Source organism: Cannabis sativa, chromosome 1, assembly GCF_029168945.1.
Source record: "Cannabis sativa cultivar Pink pepper isolate KNU-18-1 chromosome 1, ASM2916894v1, whole genome shotgun sequence".
Classification (NCBI taxonomy): Eukaryota; Viridiplantae; Streptophyta; class Magnoliopsida; order Rosales; family Cannabaceae; genus Cannabis; species Cannabis sativa.
In genome coordinates this window covers 65,431,818-65,445,587 of record NC_083601.1, presented here as the reverse complement: position 1 = coordinate 65,445,587, position 13,770 = coordinate 65,431,818, and positions in this window count along the sequence as shown.

The following is a 13,770-nucleotide window of genomic DNA, read 5'->3' as shown; positions in this document are numbered from 1 at the left end:
AAAATCAAGGCTGGTTGCTAAAGGTTTTCACCAAAGGCCAGGTGTTGATTTCAGTGAGACCTTTACCCCGGTTGTCAAAGCCCCAACAGTGAGAGTTGTTCTTACTCTTGCGGTTACTAAGGACTGGGAAATCAGACAGCTTGACATAAACAATGCCTTTCTCAATGGCACACTTGAGGAGGATGTCTACATGATGCAACCTCCTGGTTTTGAGTCTCCCGAACATCCTACTCATGTGTGCAAATTAAACAAGGCAATCTATGGCCTTAAACAAGCCCCAAGGGCTTGGTTCAATCGATTCAAAAATACCCTGCTGCAATGGCAATTCGAGAATTCAAAGGCTGACACATTCTTCTTCATTCTGAAGAAACCACAATATGTTATCATGTTGTTAATCTATGTTGATGATATAATCATCACAGGGAACAATTCCAGGGAGCTAAACTTGTTCATCACCAAACTGAACAAGATCTTTTCTCTCAAAGATCTTGGACACTCAACTACATCCTTGGCATTGAAGTGTTTAGAGACAACACTGGTATTTATCTTTTACAAGGAAAGTACATAGCTGAGTTACTACAAAAGGTCGAGCTAACTAATCTGAAGCCAAGTCCTACACCTATGGTAGCTGGAAAACCATTATCTTTGTCTGATGGAGAACCTCTCAACTCACCAACAGCCTACAGAAGCATAATTGGAGCTTTACAATATTTGAGTAGACCAGACCAGATATCTCTTTTGCTGTGAATAAGTTGAGTCAGTTCCTTAAAGCTCCAACGATTGCTCACTGGAATGCAGCTAAGAGAGTTCTCAGGTATTTGAAGGGCACAATGCATCATGGCATTCACATCTCACTAGGCACTCAACTTAATCTGGTTGGTTTTTCTGATGCTGATTGGGCCTGCTGCCCAGATGACAGAAAATCCGTTGCAGGGTACTGTGTCTACATGGGGGATTCTCTCATTACTTGGGCATCAAAGAAGCAATCTGTTATTGCTCAATCAAGTACTGAGTCCGAGTACAGAGCACTCGCACAACTTGCCTCAGAACTGTCATGGTTACAAGAGTTATTCAAAGTAATGAAACTGTTTCACTCTGCTCCCTCAATTATCTGGTGTGATAACATGAGTGCCAGTGCTTTGGCTTCCAATCCAGTCTACCATGCAAGAACTAAGCATATAGAACTAGATGTTCACTTCATCAGAGACAAGGTTATGCAAAAGAAATTGGAAATTCATTATATACCCTCACATGACCAAGTTGATGATTGTCTCACCAAAGGTTTGTCACCAGCCAGGTTCCAATTTTTAGTTGACAAACTCAGAGTGAAAGAGTCACCCTATCGTTTGAGGGGTGGTGTGAAGAAATGATCAATGACCTGGCTGCTTACTGGTGCATGACTTGGTTGCCTACATGGCTCCTCACTTTTTGGAGATATTGTCAGAAGGAATATTCTAGAATTGTACAAATTCTGTTACAACAAATATTGTGCACTGTAATTATTATTTTTGCAATATTCCCTTTGCTTAATCTTCTGCCATCTGTCCTTTGTTCAATGGCTAAGATCAACTCTTGTAATACTTAAATATCAATGGAATTTTCTCTGTTTTACTAATAATTCCACTTTTAACAAATAAGATTTTTATTTAATTATTCTATTTATATTAGCATCAAATTATAGGGGTTATTTATTATTTTCTTTTACACCATTATTTTGTTTAATTAGATTATAAAACCTAAATCTCTCACATTCTTGTTACGTAATAGGCAGAGCCTCTAACCCTAAGAAAAACAAAAACTCAATCTCCATCTCTTTCTTTCAGCTTGAACACAATTCTTAGAGAAGACATTCATAAAATCCTAATCCTACAATCTATTCATCTTTGTATCTATCAAGGATTTATTATTTCTCTTCTTGTTTCGTTCTCTTCGCTAAATACCACTCATGATTTTCATCAACGTAGGGTTGAGATCATCATCACCACTAATAATTGAGATTTCAAGATCTAGAATTTGATTAAGAAGAGTCATCAAGAGGTAAGGGAGTTCTTCCACTTATTTTTGTGAACTTTTAGGTTAAACTATGAAATCTCGTTTTTTTCATTTATCTAAAAATTATTGTCTTAGTAAAATAGTCGTATCTCTCTCGATATTGATCAGTTTTCAACGATTTTTGTATGTTAGAAAGCTTATTCGATGATCTAAAATTTTTATAAAGAAACTATTTATCAATTTCGGTATTATTCTATGTCAAAAATGATCATCTTGCTGCAGTTGTTGTAATTCGTTTTTCTTCATATTCCTAGAAAAGTACTTTCACTTAAAATACCATAACTCTCTCAATTCTCATTCATTTTTAATGATCTATATATGCTTTTAAAGCTTATTCAATTTCTCATAAGTTTCATGAAGAAACATTTCATTAATTCGGAGTTATACTATGTCGAAAAATTAGTTCCCTTCTGTATCATGTGATTCGTTTCTTGAATATTGTCCTTGCAAAATTGTTTTAGTAAAATTACAATATCTCTCTGAATATAATTTTAATTTCAAAGATTTTGGTATCATTGGAAAGGGAATTTAATTTCCTAAAACTTTCATGAAGATATTATCTTCTAGTTCTGAACCTCAATGCCAAAAGTTTGTATTTTTACTAAGTCATGTAATTCGTTACTCCATATTCCTTTTCTGAAATAGTTTCAGTAAAACAATCATAACTCCCTCAGTTTTAATCCATTTTAATGATCTTTATATCATTGGAAAGATAATTGAATTTTCCATAATTTTTATGAAGACAACTTTCACTGAATTAGTGTAGTTGTTGGTCAAAAATAGTGATCTTTCTGCTGTTGTAAGAGTACGGATTTTAATATTAGGGCCTTGACCCATGTCTTATTATAGGTAGTAGTGACAAGATAACAAGTCTTAAGCAGCGAGATTTGAGGTAAGGAAATTAGATAGTTTTGTATGTGTTTATCTGCATAAATTTAAATTCTTTATGTATTAGAATACGATTTATGATTTGTTATTATGAATATGTATATGGTATTGAGAATGTGTGGTATGGACACAATATGGAATTGTGAATTGATATATAGATTATGGTTGTTTTGACTTGTATATGTTGTATGTTGTATTCATATATTGTATGTTGTATGTTGTAAGTTGTATGCTAACATCTCCGGTAAAGTGAGGGACCATGGTGGGGTATGATACGTGGTAAGACCGTTGAATGTAGAGATACCCTACCCTGCATTTTTTCTAAGTCGTGTATGAAATTGTTATGGTGGGGTATGATACAGGATATAAGGTCGTTGAATGTAGAGGTACCATATCCTATATTTGTCGGATTTGTGTATGACATTGTTATGGTAAGGTATGATACAGCGACAGTGTTGTTGAATGTAGAGATACCTTATTCTATAACAATGGTAGGCTAAATGTACCCAGGTTATTGTAGGGCCAGTTAGGCCCAGGTTGTGTATGTAGTGGATATGATACGCCACATTATGGTAAAGACATGATACGATTGAAATAATTATTATATGTTATTACTATGATTGTGCTATAAGTATGATGTCAGGGTTGTGATCCCTACATATATGTACGTTTAGTACAAATATATGGTATATGATATAGCTTTCCATATCTGGAGTTACTTAAATTACAATTATGAGCTAAGGTATATAATATTGTTAAGATTGGATACGTTAATGTTATAAAGACTCGTATTATTGTGAATTTTAAGATATGTTTAGTGTATTGAATGCTATTGTATGTTAAGCATTTTCTTACTGGGCGTTTAGCTCACCCCCTTACTTTCCACCTACAGGAAATAGACAGAGAACATTGAATGTAAGTTTGATGAGCTGGGTCAGTTTTGGTATGTATACTGCGAGGGGCTATGGGAGAGCAAACGGTCTAGAACGCCAGTGGAGCCTTGGTTTTGTTTTTTTTTTTTATAGTAAAGTAATCTGAGCTTAGTGGGATGTTGCAAATTTATTTTTAAAAAAATGCACTCAACTACTTATTTTGTTTTTAATATGAATAATCATTCACCTTTTTGCATATTTATTGTAAAACCCACTGTGTATTTCCAAATAGCTTTGAATCTTTTTAATTAATGCATCAAAATTAGTATTTCATAAAATAAGGCAAAATAGTAGGGCGTTACAGGTGGTATCAGAGGCGATTGTTCCTTAGCCGAAGGATACTCACAGTATACATACAAAAGACTGAAAAGATCCCTCTCACTATAACGTAAGTGTTAGTTTTAATATGCTTAGTATTGCCATTAATAGTTTTATATGTGACACATAGATTTTTATTAAAATATGTTTCCTAGAATTAGAGCATCATCTGTAGTGGGTGCTTAGAGAAATTAAGAGTAACTTACCTCTTATGATTGATAACACTTTTTACGAAGAAGATGAATATGTTTTATATTTCTTTATTGTCTTGAATTGAAACTAAGAAGGACAGTGTTCCTTTCTTGAAAATTTAGAATAAATTATATTAGGAATTTATAAGACTTTGTTTGATAAATAGAATATTATTAGTTAAGCTTGACAACATTAAGTTTAGATATGTACATGGAATCTTCTCTTCCAATAATTGAACTCTTTTGTTTCTATTAAATCAACATTTCTTGTAAGAGCTCACACATGCAACTAGAAGATCAGTTATAATCAATGCGAAAGGAACGACCAATAGAGGTGGGGACTAAGGATATGTGTTCCGCTGACCCACAGATGGTTGATGTTCTAGAGAACCCAATAATAGTTAAGGCTAACGATCTAATAGATGCATTGGAAGGACTACGAGCATGACTAAGATGATTTGTTCAAGAGTTTTCACAGGCTCAGTGCAATAGATCACCAACACTAGAAGTGGAACTTGAAGCACATAATGAAATGTACCTATAGCCAACTAAGTACCGACGCATATATTTTCACCTATCTATGAATGGTTGAAGAAGCGGTCTCTGCACCTAGCTATGAATGGAAGCCCAACATATAGGAAGTAGGGATGACTTAGAATAGTAGACGTTATACTAGACTTGGACAATATATTTTACAAAATCCACTTATTAAGAAGGATGAAAGAATAGATCTTTAAGGAGCAAGTACTATCTTGTTGGATATTCTATAAGTTACACACTCTTAAGTTAGATGGTAAGAAGTATGAATACTGTATGCAAAGACTTTAGAGAGAAATTTGTTATAGAAATGAGTCGGGAGAGGACAATGCCATCTATAGAAAGGAGTGTAGCATGCTGAATAGAACCCAAAATAAGAAGTTAGAAAGAGACATGATAAAATTGCTAGGGTAATAGCTTATGAAGGTATCTTAAACACTAAGAGATAAACAACGCATCAACAAATATTAGATTACGGGAGAAAAGTTGTAAACTCTAAACTCAAGGTCATCTACTTGGTGGAGGAGACAATAGAGTAAAATGTGCATGGTTTCGGCAGAGACATTTTCAAAGGAGAAAGACAAAGAAGGTCCAAGCACGACTAACAATTTGGGTACAACATGAATGAGAGACAACAAGAGGATAACTACTTGGAACAGGTCACAATTGCACAACTAATACAAAGTGGATACAAATTTGAGGTGGGTGGTACAACAAACAACTATAGAGAGAAGATCACAAATTCAAAAGAGGAAGAAGAGAAATTAACTTTCACGAGTGACATACTTAGATTCTACATACCCATCGACACAACAATAGAAGGGTAGTGCATAACTTGAGGAGAAAACGTTAGGAAAGTCTCCCTAATATTAGAGGCATGGGAAAAGTGAGACACATATAAGGCCAAAGTGACGTATCTTAAAGAATTTCATGGCATGACAAGGACCATGCGAGTTTTTGAGAAGTGTTGGGATTAAAAAATGCTCATGCAACGTAAATGGATTTAAGGCACATCGTAAGCAAACAATACTACATTCTACTCACAATTTGCTTTATGGACAATAGTATAAGTATGTTAGAGTGTCATCATAAGAATCAACTAAGAGGAAAACTCACAAAGAGTGCAACTTTGATTAAAAGAGATGGTATTTCTACGCCTTACATCGCTCGAGAAGAGAATGACAATGGATCTGACAAAAGTTAAAATTAATGAGAGGAATGAATTTTTATAAATATAGATATTTTTCCTGGCCTTGAGGGCTAGTAATGGAGAATCCTAGAAGAACACATCTAAGCCGGAATGAGACAATAGCCATTATCTGGAAAATAACTAAAGTTCATCTAATTGGAAGTGAGGAACTTATAAGGAAAGAGATGTTTATATTGATAACATGATTGCATTCAGATATGGAATAAAATGCTTAAGTGAATTATAAATTTATTTTTAAAGGTAGTTTAGAAAATAAGAGTCAAGGAGCCCTGACTAAATAATTATAAAAAGTGAGTCTCTAGTAATCAGATACAAGTGGGGTGTAGGAGGTATAATATTAATGAACAGAGTAAGGTCTGTTTGACATGTTTTACTAATTATATATATGGTATCCTTACCTCAGAAACTTGATTGATTAATATTTTATGAGACTAGATGGTTAACCTATTGTTAAAAGTCAATGATAAATAAATAGTTGGGCTACCTAACCCATGTTAGGGCTGAACTCGTTTTAAAGGGTTACTACTGTACTTACGGTATTTTAGCACATGTATGGTATGATCTCACTTAACTAAAAGTAGATAGCCTGTATTGGAATGTAAGTTAGTTTTAGACTTTGAAGGTCTTAATAGTGCAATCAAGAAGTTAGGATTTGTTTTGTGAATTAAAGAGGTCTACCATATGCAAGACATAAATATGGCTGGAAAAAAAATATGTTGTATTTTAAATATGAAGTGATGCGATAACAAGAGGGTTAGTATAATAAAGGAAGCAATCATTGAACATATATGTCGGCATTATAGATTTAAACTTCACCACTATATCGATGTAATACCAAAGTAGACAAAAGTTAGTGTGGACGCTATCTAACCTCATAATCAAGTCAATTTGATTGAAAGGAGTAATAAAAGACCAAGCACCATAGGAGAGATTAGCAAAGAAAATACAACAGAGTGATGCAAGAAAGAGACTACAAAAGAACCAACAACAGTTACCTAGGAAAATAGGAAGGCGTGACAAGTACAATGAATACATGAATAATAAGTAATAAAGGGGAGAAATGTAGAGGGAAACTTGTGATTTAAAACCAAAAAAACTGAATAAATTTCAAAGACAACCAACTAAAATTGTCCCTAACACAAAAATCGTATGTATTTTAAAACAAAAATAAAAAAAGAAAAGAAGAAAGAAACACACAAAGAAGATGATGAACATGGAGAGAGAATAATAGGAAGTAAGATGAAACTGAGTAAGAACGTGTTATGTCTAATATTTTTCATTATCAAATTTAATTAAAAGAAAAAAAAAAAGAATTGTCACAAAAGTGATAACACCATGTCAAATTGTAACTTTATAAAACTTAAAATATAAGAAAGAAAATGATATGATTATACCCTGAGATGTCACACGTGATAAAAATGGAACAAAAAAAATTCTAAAAAATACAGTATATCGGCATTGAAAAGAGTAGTAAAAATGTAAATTGCTGTGCAACAATAAAATTGAAAAAAACAGTATGTGGTGTAAATTTCTCATGAAATTTTTTATTTTTTATTTTGGGTCCTAGCCACGGCCCTAGCCCGCCTATGCCTAGTACAGGGCCGGCCCTGAGCATAGGCAGGCTAGGCCTGTGCCTAGGGCCCACCTAGCTCAGGGGCCCAAAAAAAATTTGTCCCTTTTTAAAATTACACATTTTTTTTTATCAATATTGAAAAATAGCACATTTTTTTTCCAAATGAGGGCCCAAAAATATTTTTTTTCCTTTGGCCCACTAAATTTTAGGGCCGGCCCTGGCCTAGTATCGACCCTGAGAGCATTGCTATAGGGCACTAGTAGTGTCCATCACTTTTTATTATGTATAGCATCCTAAGATTAATTAGCGATATTCTCTAAAAGTTATTTTATTAAGTTATATGGGATTCCACATTTAATTATACTAATAATAATATGACACCGAAAATAATACTAAACACTAATAATATATTTTAGCAAATAATCAAATGCTCCTAGGGAAATAGCAATTTCTCGTCAAATTTTAATAAGAACTAGTAAACAACCCGCGTTTCGCGGCGGATGTTTAAAAAATTTTAAATTATATATATGAAATAAATTATGTATTTTATTATATGATTGAAAAATATAAGAAGTTAGATGTAAAATTAAGCCAGCCCGATCCAACGATTTAGAATCTGGGCCTTATATATAGGGATGTTCATAAAATAGCCGATCTAATCCAATCTGTAAAGTGTGGATATCCGCACTTGTGCGGATTGGATTGGATTGGAAAATTCAAAATCCGCACTTGTGCGGATTGAATGTTGATTAACATGTAAAAGTAACCGATCCAATCCAATCCACATATTTTTATAAAAAAAAATTAAAAAGTTATATATATAAATAGTATTTTAATGTAAAAAAAAATAATAATTTAAAAGTCTAATGCATATAATACAATTATATTTCAAAACTTAATAAATCAAATGTATATTCTATTCTTATATATAATTTTTTTTTCAAATACAATTTCAAACAAAAGTAAACATTTTTTTATACATACATTTTTTTTCTTCTTTTGAAATTGTTATTTGTTATTTTATTTATTTTAATATGTTGTTGGAGACATAAAATAATTATAATTCATTTTATTTTGTTGCTAGTTATATGAAAAAAAATATATATTTTTTTCATAAATTCTAAATAATTTAATATTAAAAAATAACCACTCCAAAATAACTAATAGATTGGATTGATTGGATTTAAGCTATTGTATATCTAATTAGTCACTTCTATTAACCTTGTAAAAAAAATCTAGAGAAGTAAAGAAATAAACCCAAAAAAATTTCATGTTCATAACAGATTAAGTACAACAAAGTGATATAAATATTACAGCATAAACTAAACAATCACATAAAAATTAATACTTTTTGTTCTTGAGATATATTTTTGTTATGAATTGCAAACTCGGTATTCAACATGGCTCCTAAAAAAATATAAATCACTAATTAGTAAAGGAAACAATTATAACATAACTCAATATACCAAATTATGACATATATAACCCAATATCAATATTTACTAAGCTAGCCATTATAGAATGAAAGAAATTAATATTATACAATAACTTCTTACAAAATCATCCCAATTGAACATGCTGAAATTGATCAAAATAATTTAAATTAAAAATCATAACAAAAAAAAAAATTGATCATATAACAATGTAGTATCCATAATAGACTAAAAAATAATAATGAAAAAAACATAGAGTTAGATAATAAGCTCTGACTTTGGTAATAAATGAAAAGGAAGCTTTAAAAAATATTTAGCACATGATTTTTTAATTATATAAGTGCAAATATATTATCACATAATAATTTTGAACCTCAAAAGTTAGAAATTGATTATGAATTACCCTCTATTCGTGTAAAGCATGTCATTGAGAGACTACGAACCTTAGGTGGAACAGCGAGGTTGGTCTTTGATGGGTGCACCCCTTTGGACGACCATGAATACCTCAGGCCTATCTTAAAAACTTAAGTCATCTCCAATTCTAAATCGTTTAGCCCATTATTTCGAAATCGCTTTCTGCCTGCGAGGATAATTAGGAGAACAAATCAAGATCAGTGAGAACCAATATATATGATTGTGTAGAGGAGATGATCACTTCTAATTTAAGTTCAGAGATTAGAATCATATGAAGAGAAAATAATTTCCTATTACCGTACTCATACAAGGCCATTAAAAATAGTATTACTTATTATCTGGCTATTGACTTCACAGCGGTCCAAAGCTTCCATGGTAATAATGGCATAAACCAAGAAGATTTAAAAAAGACTGTATCATTAAGGAATTTCATTGTCTAGAAATTTATAAATTTAAGAGTTTAATATAGTTAGATACAAAACAAATATCTTAACATCTTTATATATACTAGGTGAATGTACGTGCCGAGCCACGTATTGTTAGTTTCATTTAAGATTTTGGTCTTTTTAAGATTTTGAATGTATTTTATTTTTAAAGATTACAAATTTTTTGTTTGAAAAAATTAAATATTTATATTTGAAATATTATTTAATAATGTATTAAAAATAATATTAGTGTAATTATAAAATTGTAAATAAATTTATTATTGGAGTAGTAGATTATTCTATTTAGTTTTTTTTTTTAACATAGCATTGTAATGTAAGTTTATATCTATAAATATTCTGTAAAGTGTTAATATTATATGAACACCTCCATTTATAAAGCTAAAAAGTGGGTCAATGACAGAAGTGGTATATCTACAATCACACAAAGATAGAAGTGGTATTTTTGCTTCTTATGCTTATCTAGAGAAAACATTAGATAAGTGAGGTTAACTTTAATATATAAAGATTTTTCTTTTTTAAAAAATAAATAAAAAAAATTATATTAATATTCTCCCAAGATAGGTTTGTTAGAGAGATATGTGGCTAAGATGATTTTTTTAATTTAAAAAGAGATTATTAATATTTAAAAGATTGTTTAATTTTTTGGGTTTAATTATTGGGTTTATTTGTTAACGGGCGATCAAACCTAATCGTTAAATTTAACAGAATATTCTTTTATTTTTAAGTATATTCTGTTAAACCAAGAAATGTCGTTAGATAGACACTTTTAATATATAAAGATATAATTTATATATATATGAGTTATTATGAAGAGATATTTTAGTTTTTTTTTTTAAATTATTAAATTAAAAAATTTTAATAAAAAAATTATACAATGAATCAAAAATAGATCGAATGAGAAAATAGTAAAATAGATATTTTTTAAAATTTTAATTATTATTTAATATTGGTAAATAAAGATTTTAGATTGTATATAAATATATTTTTTAATTTATTAATTTTTATAAACAAAATAAAAAAAAAAATAAAAAAGAGAGAGATTTAAGGAGAGAAGAGATAGAGCTATTTGAAGTATTTTAGAGTGTCACGTCACCCCCTTATATTTCTCATTTATATATCTTTATATATTAAAAGTGTCTATCTAACGGCATTTCTTGGTTTAACAGAATATACTTAAAAATAAAAGAATATTCTGTTAAATTTAACGATTAGGTTTGATCTCCCGTTAACAAATAAACCCAATAATTAAACCCAAAAAATTAAACAATCTTTTAAATATTAATAATCTCTTTTTAAATTAAAAAAATGAATATTAATAATTTTTTTTATTTATTTTTTAAAAAAGAAAAATCTTTATATATTAAAGTTAACCTCACTTATCTAATGTTTTCTCTAGATAAGCATAGGAAGCAGAAATACCACTTCTATCTTTGTGTGATTGCAGATATACCACTTCTGTCATTGACCCACTTTTTAGCTTTATAAATGGAGATGTTCATATAATATTAACACTTTACAGAATATTTATAGATATAAACTTACATTACAATGCTATGTTAAAAAAAAAACTAAATAGAATAATCTACTACTCCAATAATAAATTTATTTACAATTTTATAATTACACTAATATTATTTTTAATACATTATTAAATAATATTTCAAATATATATATTTAATTTTTTCAAACAAAAAATTTGTAATCTTTAAAAATAAAATACATTCAAAATCTTAAAAAAACCAAAATTTTAAATGAAACTAACAATACGTGGCTCGGCACGTACATTCACCTAGTAGATATATAAAGAGAAATGTTAAAGGGCACCAGTGGTGCCTAGCACCCTCCTATGTATCAATATCGCTATTGATCCAACTAAGTATCGGGTCCCATATAATTCAATATAATAGTTTTTAGGGAGTATCGCTAGTCAATCGCTACGCGACGACATGTCGAGAAGATGCTAGGCACCACTAGTGCCTAATAGCAATGCTCATATATAAATATATAGATTTGTATGCATGCATTTGGACATTTTTCTTACAATTTTATACATATAACGAATCTACAATATATTTATAATAAATATGGGTCATATATATTATAATTATTGAGTTGTTAGATTAATTGGTCCTACACACCTTTATTTTTCAGCTAACGAAAGTGATTTGAGGCTCATTAACCACGTGTATCATTTGTTTTTCCAAAAGTATTTTCACATTTTAAAACATAATTATTATATTTATATCTAATACATATTATTGAACTAGAGAATATGGATGGATCAAAACGTACGTGGTATTTCTAATTAACTATTTTCTCCTCGGAAACAATATCTCTTAATATAGTTGTATTATTGATTTTTGTTTTTTATTTGGATCATATAATAAATGAACATATTGAAAGTCAACTTCTTGTTGTAGTAGATAGTCATTCAATATTGAAAATAGAATTTTTAGAGTTAGATTTATGTCTTTTTTAATTTTACTTAAATTAAATAAACATTTCATTATGCTACACCTAATCTTGATTTTTCTTTTGATAAATTTTGAATGAGTATGGGAAAAAATGCACATAGAAGATCGTTAAAGAATTATTTGACCTTTCCCTTGCCTCCTCCCCCCCCCAAAAAAAAAAAAAAAACCTTATTTGACCTTAATTTGTTATATAAATAGAAGATGGTCTTACCCAATGCAAAAAAAAGATATTTGTGGGGAATATTTATGCCTGGTGCGCATTTCTTTGAGAAGTTTAATCTTGTTGACCAATAAGTCTTTTACAGATCCTTGAATCCTTCATCCCTTGCTTCACTGCACAAACAAAAATATGACTATAAGTAATTACAGTTTGGAAACTAGTTACTACATTGATTGAGGTACCAAAATTTTTGCAACAAGGTGAATTGAGATGTAAATGATATATACTTCATAATTTTGTTCACATAAACAAAGAATTTAAGTTTTGCAAGTAAATAAATAATAATAACTACTATCAATCTATTGGTTATCATTTTTTCAGCACAATAAAATCATTGGTTACAATGGTTCACTCAACTCAATCATATGAAACCTGTAAACCTTACCATAACCTGTTAGACTTTTATTTGGGCTTACATTAAATTTTATTGGTTTTATTAAAATTTGGGTTGATTGGATAGTTCTTTGCTGTGTTAGCCCATGTTGTTGGTGATCAATTGTTAATGGGCTTAGCATCTGTGAGTAAAGTCTAGGTGAAGCAGAAGTGTGGGCTTTTCTAGTTGACTGAAGCCTTTGATGAGCAAGCCCAGCCCAACTAGGGTTTTGTAGCTAAGTCCCCTCCCTAACTCTATAAATACATATTGTCTCATCACAATTGTATACCCTTTTGATAATCAGAGAAAATAAACTGCTTCTGATTTAGAGATCTAGGGAGGAAGACTTAGTTGATAGTATTGCACTATCAAATTGGAGTAACTGCTGTGGATCAATCAGAGATAATTGCTATGGATCAATCAGGTACACATACCTAATTATTATATCTTATTATTGTGTTCTATGTTATATACAAATAGATCTTGGGTTAATGGTTAATTTGTCTAACATGTGGTATCAGATTGCCTATTGTATATGATTTAGAACCTATAATTAGTATAATTAATTTGTATATGTTAATTATCCATAATTTCATATCAATTTCGTTATTATTTTATGTGCAATTTTTTGTTTATAAATCTTAAAACTTTAAAGGTTTTATTGATCGTTAAATTCTCTTTCAATTGATATATTATATGCATAAAATCA